Genomic DNA, 11,779 nt, shown 5'->3' with positions numbered 1-11,779 from the left:
CTGGATCCAGCCCTATCTGAAGCAAATTTATCCTGGAGTGCTCGAATAGATTCTCCTCTCTGTTTTCTCTCTCTCTCTCTCTCTCTCTCTCAGTCCAGTTGAAGTTGTGCTTTCTCACTTGCTACTAAGAATTTCCACTAAATACCTATTAAGATGATACCTGTTATTTCTCTGCTGTCCTAGCGACTCATGGAAAACATAGTGTGTCCTTTCCCAACAAACCACAAGTTGGTTCTCCAAAGGCCACCAGGCCACAATAACGTTTTAGCTCACCCTCATGAGACAGAGGGTATGCTTCTGTAGATTGAAGATACACATGTAAAACAACAGATCGCCATCATTTGGGGCACCATAAAAATATAAATGTAAATAGATGGCTTGGGAATGAGTTGATCATCATTACAAGAATTATTGGCCAGGCGCGGTGGCTCAGGCCTGTAATCCCAGCACTTTGGGAGGCTGAGGCGGGTGGATCACCTGAGGTCAGGAGTTCAAGACCAGCCAGGCCAACATGGTGAAAACCCCATCTCTACTAAAAATACAAAAATTAGCTGGGCATGGTGGCACATGCCTGTAATTCTAGCTACTCGGGGGGCTGAGGTGGGAGAATCGCTTGAACCTGGGAGGCGGAGGTGGCAGTGAGCTAAGATAGCACCATTATACCCCAGCCTGGGCAACAGAGCAAGACTCCATCTCAAACAAAGAAAAAAAAAAAAAAGAATTATTGGCCAGATGCGGTGGCTCACGCCTGTAATTCTAGCACTTTGGGAGACCGAGACAGGTGGATCATGAGGTCAGGAGTTCAAGATCATCCTGGCCAACATGGTGAAACCCCGTCTCTACTAAAAATACAAAAATTAGCTGGACATCATGGCATATACCTCTAATCTCAGCTACTCGGGAGGCCGAGGCAGGAGAATCACTTGAACCCGGGAAGCAGAGGTTGTGGAGAGTCGAGACTGCACCACTGCACTCTAGGCTGGGAGACACAGGGAGATTTCGTCTCAAAAAAAAAAAAAAAAAATTTGTTTAAGATGCTTATAGGTGTGTAGGGCTCCAGATGCACAAACTCAAGTGTGTGGATAATGTCATGTGATTTTATTTTCTTCAATTTGACTCCAAGGCTCCATCCCGATGTGGTGGGTTTGCCATGCAGCTATCTTCTTCCCTCTCCACTTTGGACTCTGTCCCCAAGGAGGGGAATGGGGGTCCTCACTGCTCTCTGGATCCCAAGCCTCTGTCCTCCTCCCTAGCTTGAGCAACCTCCTTCTATCCTTCCATGGTCCTGTGTCCACACACCTCTCTTCCCCACTCATGAATTTAGCTTGCTTTGAAGACTACAAGAGAAGCACCTTCAAAAGACTCTGCTCTCTCCACACAGACCTCCCAAAGACAAGAAAGCATGAAGAACAGCTAACTGATTGGTACTGATGGAGGAAAACTTACTACTAGAACAAAACACAAATTAATATTTCAATAGTTTTCCTGCCACAAGGTTTCCTCAACGATTAACTTATCATTACTGCCTTTCAACCATGTGTGTGGCTATGTGTCCGTTTGAGGAGTATTTATTGGTCTATGGTAAATGTTAACATGGAACCCCAAAATGAGAAAGTTATTCTTTCTTTAATTCTCTTTTGATATTTCTGATTAGATTCAGGGGAAAGTCTTAGTTTGATGTGAATAGGGTTGTTTTGTGTGGTTTATTTATTTATTTATCTATCGAGACAGGGTCTTGCTCTGTCACCCAGGCTGGAAGGCAGTGGCATGAGCACGGCTCACTACAGTCTCAACCTTCTGGGCTCAAGTGACACTCCTGCCTCAGCTTCCCAAGGAGCTGGGACCACAGGTGCATGCTACTACACCTGGTTAATTTTTGTATTTTTAGTAGAGACGGGGTTTCACCATGTTGCCCAGAGTTCATGGTCTTTTTTTTTTTTTGAGACGGAGTCTCGCTCTGTCGCCCAGGCTGGAGTGCAGTGGCGGGATCTCAGCTCACTGCAAGCTCCGCCTCCCGGGTTCCCGCCATTCTCCTGCCTCAGCCTCCCGAGTAGCTGGGACTACAGGCGCCCGCCACCGAGCCCGGCTAGTTTTTTGTATTTTTTAGTAGAGACGGGGTTTCACCGTATTAGCCAGGATGGTCTCGATCTCCTGACCTCGTGATCCACCCGTCTCGGCCTCCCAAAGTGCTGGGATTACAGGCTTGAGCCACCGCGCCCGGCGAGTTCATGGTCTTGAACTCTTGAGCTCAAGTAATCCATCCACCTCTACCTCCTGAAATGGTGGGGTCACAGGCATGAGTCACTGCACCCAGCTGTGAATAAGTCTTTAACACCTTCCTAACACTAGCTAAACTCCCTTTAAAGAGCAATCCAATCTCGGACTTTGATCCTCTGGCAAGTAAGCAATGAGTAACTGGCTAAAATTTAATAACATTATTTTGTCCGTGTATACCTGTACATTTTCAGCTTTCCCTCTATTTATGGCAAGTGATTTTGGCTTCCTATCTCCAGTAGCGATGTAAAATTCCTTCTTAAATACATTGATTTAATGAAAAGTTGAGTTAAGGGTAAGTAGATTGTCTAAGAAGCAGATGCCAAGAAGGGATTAGACATGCAAGAAATGTACCAGGGGGAATGTCTGTGAGAGAAATGAGGAGGGAGCCAGAAGAAGGTTTTGTGAGGCGTCAGACTGGGGTGCAGGGCTGACCCCAGGGAGCAGCAAAGAGCAGGAAGGAAGGAAGGAAAGGAATCTGACTGGCAACATCTTAGTCTGCAGGGCAGTTCTAAGACAGGTTCAGCAAGGCCTTTGAGGAGTCCTCAGTTGGTCTTCCATCAGAGGATCCCATAACGGGCCTACCTTACTACCCTACTGTGCTCAGGCATTCTCACGGCCACCATGTGATGGAATGGGAGTTATATCCATGGAGCTAAAATCTTACAGGTGGTGTCAGAAAAAGGATTTGGGGGCAACACTCTTGTAAAGGAAGATGGCTTTTTCCGTGAGAGAGGCTGATCCTCTTCCGCCTTGCTCACTCCCACTGTGGTAGGCTGAAAAATGCATTCCCTCCCCACAAAAGATATCCATTCACTGATTCCTGGAAACTGTCAATATTACCTTATTTGGAACAAGGGTCTTTGCAGATGTCATTGGATTAAGGATTTTGAGATGAGGAGAGTATCCTGGATCATCTGGGAGGGAATGCCCTAAATGCCAATATAAATGTCCTTATAAGAGAGAGACCAGTATACACAATGCAATACTATCTAGCAATTAAAAAGAACAAAATTCTGTCATTTGTGGCCACATGGTAAGCTTGGAGGACATTATGTTTAGTGAAATAAGCCAGGCTGGGCGTGGTGGCTCACACCTGTAATCCCAGCCCTTTTAGAGGCTAAGGGGGGCAGATCACCTGAGGGCAGGAGTTTGAGACCAGCCTGGCTAACGTGGTGAAACCCCATCTCTACTAAAAACACAAAAATTAGCTGGGCTTGGTGGCGGGTGCCTGTAATCCCAGCTACTCGGGAGGCTGAGGCAGGAGAATCGCTCGAACCCGGGAGGCCGAGGTTGCAGTGAGCCGAGACTGTGCCATCGCACTCCAGCCTGGGCAACATGAACAAAACTGTCTCAAAAAAAAAAAGTGAAATAAGCCAGGCACAGAAAAATAAATACTGCATGTTCTCACTCACGTGTGGAGGCTTAAAAAGTTGATCTCATAGAAGTAGAGAGCAGAGCAATGGCTACTAGATGCTGGGAAGCAGAGGAGGGGGGCGATGACTAGAGGCTGGTTGCTGAATACAAAACTACAGCTAGATAAGAGGAATAAGTTCCAATGTTCTTTTTTTTTTTTCGCTCTGCCGCCCAGGCTGGAGTGCAGTGGCGTGATCTCTGCTCACTGCAAGCTCCGCTTCCCGGGTTCACGCCATTCTCCTGCCTCGGCCTCCCGAGTAGCTGGGACTACAGGCGCCCGCCACCACGCCCGGATAATTTTTTGTATTTTTAGTAGAGACGGGGTTTCACCGTGTTAGCCAGGATGGTCTCGATCTCCTGACTTTGTGATCCGCCCATCTCTGGCTCCCAAAGTGCTGGGATTACAGGCATGAGCCACCGCGCCCGGCCAGTTCCAACGTTCTGCAGCACTATAGAGCGGCTATAATAAACAATCATTTATCGTATATTTTCATATAGCTAGAAAAGTGGATTTTAAGTGTTCCCAACATAAAGACATGATAAATGAGATGACGAACATGCCAATTACCTAATGTGAGCATTACACATTATATACTGTATTGAAACATCACATTAGGTGGGTGCAGTGACTCACGCCTATAATCACATTTTAGGAGGCCAAGGCAGGAGGATTGCTTGAGTCCAGGAGTTTGAGACCAGCCTGGGCAAGAAACCCTGTTTCTACCAAAAATACAAAATTATCAGGGCGTGGTGGTGTGCACCTGTAGTCCTAACTACTTGGGAGGCTGAGGTGTGATAATGAGAGGCTTATAATGAGGGGAAAAATACTTTCTATTGTTTAAGCCAGTGCTGTTTCTTGCAGCCAGATAAGTAACACATTCATATTTTGATAAACCCTGATCTAAAGGATGTTGGCAGAGAGAGAGAGAGCGTGAAAGAGAAGAGAGAGAGCTTTTTACAATAGAAGGTGGGGTTTATTTCAGGGCTGAATGACTTTGAGACTTTTTCCTGCTACTTCACTGTCCCCTCCTTTTGAACTTTAGCAGTTTTGAATGTAGTAAAAGGGATGCCGTGCCACGCTGTGGGCTGTAAAAAAATCAGATGTTTCTGCCTCGGGTCTCCGCGAGTGCTCACTCTGGGGGAAGCCAGTTGTCATATAAGAGGTCCAAGTATCCTGAAAGGAAGCACAAACCAGCTGCCCGGAGAGGTCTCATGGAGAGAGTGACGCCTGACCAGCTCTAGCTGCTCCAGCCGCCCTAGTCTAGGGCCAGGGATGTAAGTGAAGATGACACAAGCCTCTGGCACCATCTGCCTGTAACTGCATGAGGCAAGTGACAGCTGCCCAGCTGAGACCATTCACCCCTAGCACCATAAAAGATCATCATAAATAGTGTTTTAGGCCTGTAAGTTTTGGGGTAGATTGTTACATAGGAATCGATACTCAGGACAGGGAAACACTGTTATTATCATCACTTTAGAAATGGGGAGATGGAGACTTAGAGAGGCTCTCCAATGAGAACAACAAGCCAGAGTGTGGCCAGCTGACATGTGAGTCCTCGCTGTCCGATTCTAGCTGTCCTGGTTTGGAGAGCGTTTGGAAAGGAAGGTGTGGTGAGGGAGTTGGGCCAGGTGCAGTGGTTCATGCCTGTAATCCCAGTACTTGGGGAGGCCAAGGCGGGTGGACCACCTGAGGTCAGGAGTTCAAGACCAGCCTGACTAACACGGTGAAACCCCGTCTCTACAAAAATACAAAAATTAGCCAGGCATGGCAGGTGCCTGTAATCCCAGCTACTCTGGAGGCTGAGGCACAAAAATCGTTTGAACCTGGGAGTCAAAAGTTGCAGTGAGCTGAGATTGCGCCATTGCATTCCAGCCTAGGTGACAGAGTGAGACTCCATCTCAAAAAAAAAAAAGGAAAAAAAAAGAAAAGTGTCCCATGGCTTAGAGGTTCTGGGGGCCTTAGTTCTGGTAGAGGAACTCAAGACTGCCGGGTCTAAAGACACAAATGGAAGGCAAGGACGTGAAGAAGTGGCAGAGATCATTTTTTCAGGAAGATTGGTTGTGAAAAGAAGGAGCGAGGCAGGCTCCCATCTGGATACAGTATCTAGTGTAGGAAGTGTTACTTCTATTTAACCTTTCTATTATGAAAAATTTCAAATATACATAAAGTAGAATAGTATGATGAAGCCCCAAGTGCCCATCCACCAGCTATGATAATCAGCAAATGACTCCATCCATTGGGATTATCCTGAAATATATCCAGGGGCATAATTTTGTCTGTTACTATTTCAGTTTGTATTACAAAAATATATAGCCACAATCTGATTATTGTTGATGTGTGTCATGAATCTCTTTTAGGTTCCCCCTCCATCTCTATTTTTCCCTTGCAACTTATTCTTGAAGAAAGCAGGTTGTTCAAGACCAGCCTGGCCAACATGGTGAAACCCTATCTCTACTAAAAATACAAAAAAATTAGCTGGGCATGGTGGTGTGCACCTGTAAACCCAGCTACTCAGGAGGCTGAGGCAGGAGAATCCCTTGAACCTGGGAGGCGAAGGTTGCAGTGGGCCGAAGTCGTACTACTGCATTCCAGCCTGGGCAACAGAGTAAGACTCCACCCAAAAAAGAAAGAAAGGAAAGGGAAGAGGAGGAGAGGGAAGGAGAGGGGAGGGCAGGGAAGGGAAGGAAGGAGGAAAGAAAGCAAGCAGGTTGTTTATTCAGAAGAATTTTCCACAGTCTGGATTTTACTGACTCTATACCTCTGATGCTAACATGTTCCTTAGTCCCTTGTGTTTTCCAAAATTGATTTTTTTTTTTTTTTTTTTTGAGATGGAGTCTCGCTCTTGTTGCCCAGGCTGGAGTGCAATGGCTCAATCTCGGCTCACCGCAACCTCCACCTCCCAGGTTCAAGCGATTCTCCTGCCTCAGCTTACACAGTAGCTGGGATTACAGGCATGCACCAACATGCCCGGCTAATTTTTGTATTTTTACTGGAGACAGGGTTTCTCCGTGTTGATCAGGCTGCTCTCAAACTCGCGACCTCAGGTGATCCGCTCGCCTTGGCCTCCCAAAGTGCTGGGATTACAGGTGTGAGCCACCACACCCAGACCAAAATTAAAAATTCTTCAACAACTTTCCACCATGAGTAGAAAAGAATCCAAACTCCTGCCCCAGCCCACAAGGTCCTGCTGATCAGGCCTCTGCCTCCCTCTCTGAGCCTGTCTCCTTCCAACCTCTCCCTGGCCTCCCTTGATCCATCCACACCGACCTGCTTCCCTTCCTCCAACAACCCGTGTTCCTTCTCACCTCGGCGCCTTGGTTATCCATGGTCTCCCCACTGCTCCTTTGTCATCCTTCAGGTATTAGTTCAAATGTCACGTACAGAGTTCTTTCCACCCTCTTGAAGAATGTCAGGCCTCAGCCTGTTGTGGAAGAAAATGAAGGTGGAAGAAGCAGCAACTCTGGCCACCTGTCTCTGACATCGCTGATCTCCATAGAAGGGCACGAGGAAAGATGAAGAGTACGTGGTTAGGAGATGGAGTCTCTCCCTGTCTCTCAGAGAAGAAAAGAGCCACAGTCTTTTGCTGGAGAAGTCGTGTGGGGATTTAGCCCCTGTGCATGGAAGAAGGCCTGAGACAGCCTTAGGACGATACTTTCCCTTTAAGTCCTGAGCCCGCTGAATGGGTGTGTTTCTTTTTGCATACTCAATAGCTATTGGGGGGAACACGTCTCCTTCAAGCCCAGGCTATGTGTTTTCCAACCTTCAATTGCAGAAGTGGGTCAGTGACCTAGGCCAGGCCAAAACATCTCAAATATGAGAATGGCTCAGGGATTCACATGTGACCTGAAGTAGCCACATGAGAATCAAGCCTATGACTTTCACATTCACAATAAACATGAGTTCTCTTTTTTTCCTTTTCTTTTTCTTTTCTTTCTTTCTTTCTTTTTTCTTTTTCTTTTTTTTTTTTTTTTTTTGAGATGGAGTGTCACTCTGTTGCCCAGGCTGGAGTGCAGTGGCGTGATCTTGGCTCACTGCAACCTCCATCTCCTGGGTTCAAGTGATTTTCCTGCCTCAGCCTCCTGAGTAGTTGGGATTACAGGTGTGTCCCACCATGCCCTGGCTATTTTTTTTGTATTTTTAGTAGAGATAGGGTTTCATCATGTTGGTCAGGCTCGTCTTGAACTCCTAGCCTCAAGTGATCTGCCCACCTTGGCCTCCCAAAGTGCTGAAATTACAGGCATGAGCCACGGTGCCTGGCCTGAGTTCTCTTTGAGCTGCAGTTAATAAACTGGCAGAATGTGAGCTAGAATCTGCAGCAGATTATTTTTGTCTCTGCATGGAAAAAAAAAAAAAACAGTAAAAATGAAGCCAACTCAGAGGCGAGCAAGGCAGCCTTTCTTTACGGAATGACTTGGGGACCCAGACTGCTTCCCTTGTGTGACTCTGCCATCTTTAGGACCTCGGTTCTCTTTGGCTCTAGCAAGCAGAAGAAGAACAAAAATGGGGATTCTCCATCCACTTTAAAAAGATCCAGCCTAGAAGTGATACGTGTCACTTCTATTCTCATTCTATTGCAAAGCATTAGCCATCTGGCCACACACAGACACAAGGAGGGTGGGAAATGGAGTCCCTGCATGGGAATCCATCTTTAAGAGACAGCTCCATGCTATGGAATGAGCAGCACAAATTTTTGGAGGAGCACCAGTCATCTCTGACACCCACAGGGATAATAAAGGGACAGGAAATATGGCTGGGAAGATAGGGTAGGCAAGGTTTTGAAGGTTCTGAAACATGCAAAATTATTCGGACTTCATTCTATGGGCAAAAAAAAAAAAAAGCCATGAAAAGCTTTGAGCAGGAGGGTAGATGGTCACATCTACAATAGAAAGATAATTCTGAAACAGGGTAAAAGATGAAACAAGGGCTGCATGCAGTGGCTCACGCTTGTAATCCCAGCATTTTTGGAGGCTGATGCAGGCGGATCATCTGAAGTCAGGAGTTCAAGCCCAGCCTGGTCAACATGGTAAAACACCGTCTCTGCTAAAAATACAAAAATTAGCTAGGTGTGATAGCGCATGCCTGTAGTCCCAACTACTGAGGAGGCTGAGGCAGGAGAATTGCTCGATCCTGGGAGGTGGAGGTTGTAGTGAGCTGAGATCACGCCACTTCACTCCAGCCTGGGTAACACAGTGAGACTCTGTCTCAAAAAATAAAAAAGAAAAAGAAAAAGAAAAAAGAAAAGAAAAGAAAGAAAAAGAATCCCAGCACTTTGGGAGGCCGAGACGGGCGGATCACAAGGTCAGGAGATCGAGACCATCCTGGCTGACACGGTGAAACCCCGTCTCTACTAAAAAATACAAAAAACTAGCCGGGCGAAGTGGCGGGCGCCTGTAGTCCCAGCTACTCGGGAGGCTGAGGCAGGAGAATGGCGCAAACCCGGGAGGCGGAGCTTGCAGTGAGCGGAGATCTGGCCACTGCACTCCAGCCTGGGCGGCAGAGCGAGACTCCGTCTCAAAAAAAAAAAAAAAAAAAAAGAAAGAAAAAGAAAAGAAACAAGGTTGCTATGGTTTAAATATGGTGTCCTGGTGTCCCCTGCAAATTTCATGTTGAGACATAATGCCCACTGTGGTGGGATTAAGAGGTGCACATTTTGGGAAGTGATTAAGTCATTAAGTCATGAGAGCTCCACTGTTGTGAATGGATTAATCCCTTTATAAACAAGGGTTCGGAGAGAGTTTACCCCTCTAGTCCGCCCTCCTTCCATCAGGTGAGGATGCACCAACAAGGCACCATCCTGGAAGCCCCCATCATTACCCAGCGCTTTGACTGACCTGACTTCCAGAACTAAAGAATAATTTTGTTCTTAAAATCACCGGTTCAGATGAGACACGACGAAATTAAGTATTATGACGACAGTCTTTGATATGGACCTTGTTGTTGATTTAACCTTAGTAGTTATGTTTCTCGATCTATTTGTTCCTTAACTTTTTCGAGCCGGTTATTTTTCCTTTTTCTCCTTCCTTCCGCCGCTTCTTTTCTTTCCTTTTCTTTTTCTTTTCTTTCCTTTTTAGAGGCAGGGTCTTGCTCTGTTGCTCAGGCTAGAGTGCAGTGACTCCATCATAGGTCACTGTAGCCTCTAACTCCTGGGCTCAAGCACCTCAGCCTCCTGAATAGCTAGGACTGTAGGCATGCACCACTTTGCCTGGGTTTTTTTTTTTTTTCTTTTTTTGAAACTGTTCTGTCACTCAGGCTGGAGTGCAGTGATGCAATCTCAGCTCGCTGTAACCTCCACCTCCTGGGTTCAAGAGACTCTCTTGCCTTAGCCTCCCAAGCAGCTGGGATTACGGGTGCCCACCACCACACCCAGCTAATTTTTGTGTTCTTAGTAGAGATGAGGTTTCACCATGTTGGCTAGGCGTGTCTCGAACTCCTGACCTCAGGTGATCTGCCTGCCTCAGCCTCCCAAAGTGCTGGGATTACAAGTGTGAGCCACCATGCCTGGCCTGCCTGGTTAATGTTTTTGAAAAAAATTTTGTAGTGATGGGGTCTCACTACGTTGCCAAGGCTGGTCTCAAATTCTTGTCCTCAACTGATCCTCCTGCCTCAGCCTCCTCAAATGCTGGGATTACAGGCATGAGTGCCTAGCCTACAGGTTCTTAAGATAGAAGCATTTCTTCTTTTCTAATATATTTATTAAGCTATAAATTTCCCTGTAAGCACTGCGTTAGGTATATTCCACACATTATGCTATGTCACATCTTCATTGTCATTCAGTTTTCATTTCTGTTGTGAATCTTTCCTTGGCTCATGAGTTATTTAGGTCTGTTTTCCTATTTTTGTATTCTGTCTCTATCAACAAACAAATAAAACAAAGGAAAATAAAACCCTTAGGAAAAAATCTATTAAGTGATTTCCAACAACATATGAAAGAATTTAGGGATATAGCAATTTCTATTATTGCCCATGAGAGCTAACTAAAAGGCGCTAATTACATAGTGGAGACAACTTCAAAGAACCAAAACTGCCCAGCTATAATTGAGTATCTTTCCCACTAGCCCATAACTATGAACCGTGATAGCTTAATCTCATCTCATACTTACCTCTGGTCTAATAACACACCTCTTTACTCACACTAATTTTCTTTCTCAATGTAGAGAAATCATTTGGGAGTACATGGACAGTTTTGACTCTGGAGTTTCATGACTTCAAGGCACCTTATTATCAGAAGCCCTTGCAAGGAACTTGTAGTAAACTTTTGTTGTGTTAACTGCACTCTGTGGTTCCCCCAGCATCTTCCAGAGAAGTCAGAGCCCTGCAAGGCTGCACTTTACCTGAGCCCATTAACAATGGGAGGAGGCCAAAGAAGTAGGGCTTCCTAGGCCGGGCGCGGTGGCTCAAGCCTGTAATCCCAGCACTTTGGGAGGCCGAGACGGGCGGATCACGAGGTCAGCAGATCGAGACCATCCTGGCTAACACGGTGAAACCCCGTCTCTACTAAAAAATACAAAAAACTAGCCGGGCGAAGTGGCGGGCGCCTGTAGTCCCAGCTACTCGGGAGGCTGAGGCAGGAGAATGGCGTAAACCCCGGAGGCGGAGCTTGCAATGAGCCGAGATCGCGCCACTGCACTCCAGCCTGGGTGACACAGCCAGACTCCGTCTCAAAAAAAAAAAAAAAAAAAAAAAAAGAAGTAGAGCTTCCTCAATCTGGATGGAAAACTAGGCTGATGGTGAAGGAGGGGGATCACAATTGACCCAGTTTCTAGGAGGCAGCTGCGGACCCAGCGGTCCATTACATGGTGGAAGCCCAGGGAAGGCAAGAATACTTCTAGATTCACTGGCTGTGGCTCGGAGGGGACCTGGGAATACATAGCTGAGTCAAGTTGGGAAGGCATGTGAATTGAAAGCAATACAGCATATTTTATAGCATACAATTAAAATTTGCAAAGATATTTTTATTGCTAGCATTAGATGATAGAGGAAAGGAAAGGAAGAAAAGCATAATAGTTTTACTATTGTTCATAGCAGGAAGTGAACATCTCACCTAATGTCTAAAGGAATAGAGAACTGAGTCTGAGTATATTGCATACA

This window comes from Papio anubis, chromosome 16 (genome assembly GCF_008728515.1).
Source record: "Papio anubis isolate 15944 chromosome 16, Panubis1.0, whole genome shotgun sequence".
NCBI lineage: Eukaryota > Metazoa > Chordata > Mammalia > Primates > Cercopithecidae > Papio > Papio anubis.
The sequence above is the reverse complement of the archived record's forward strand: the minus strand, read 5'-3'. Positions refer to the sequence as shown.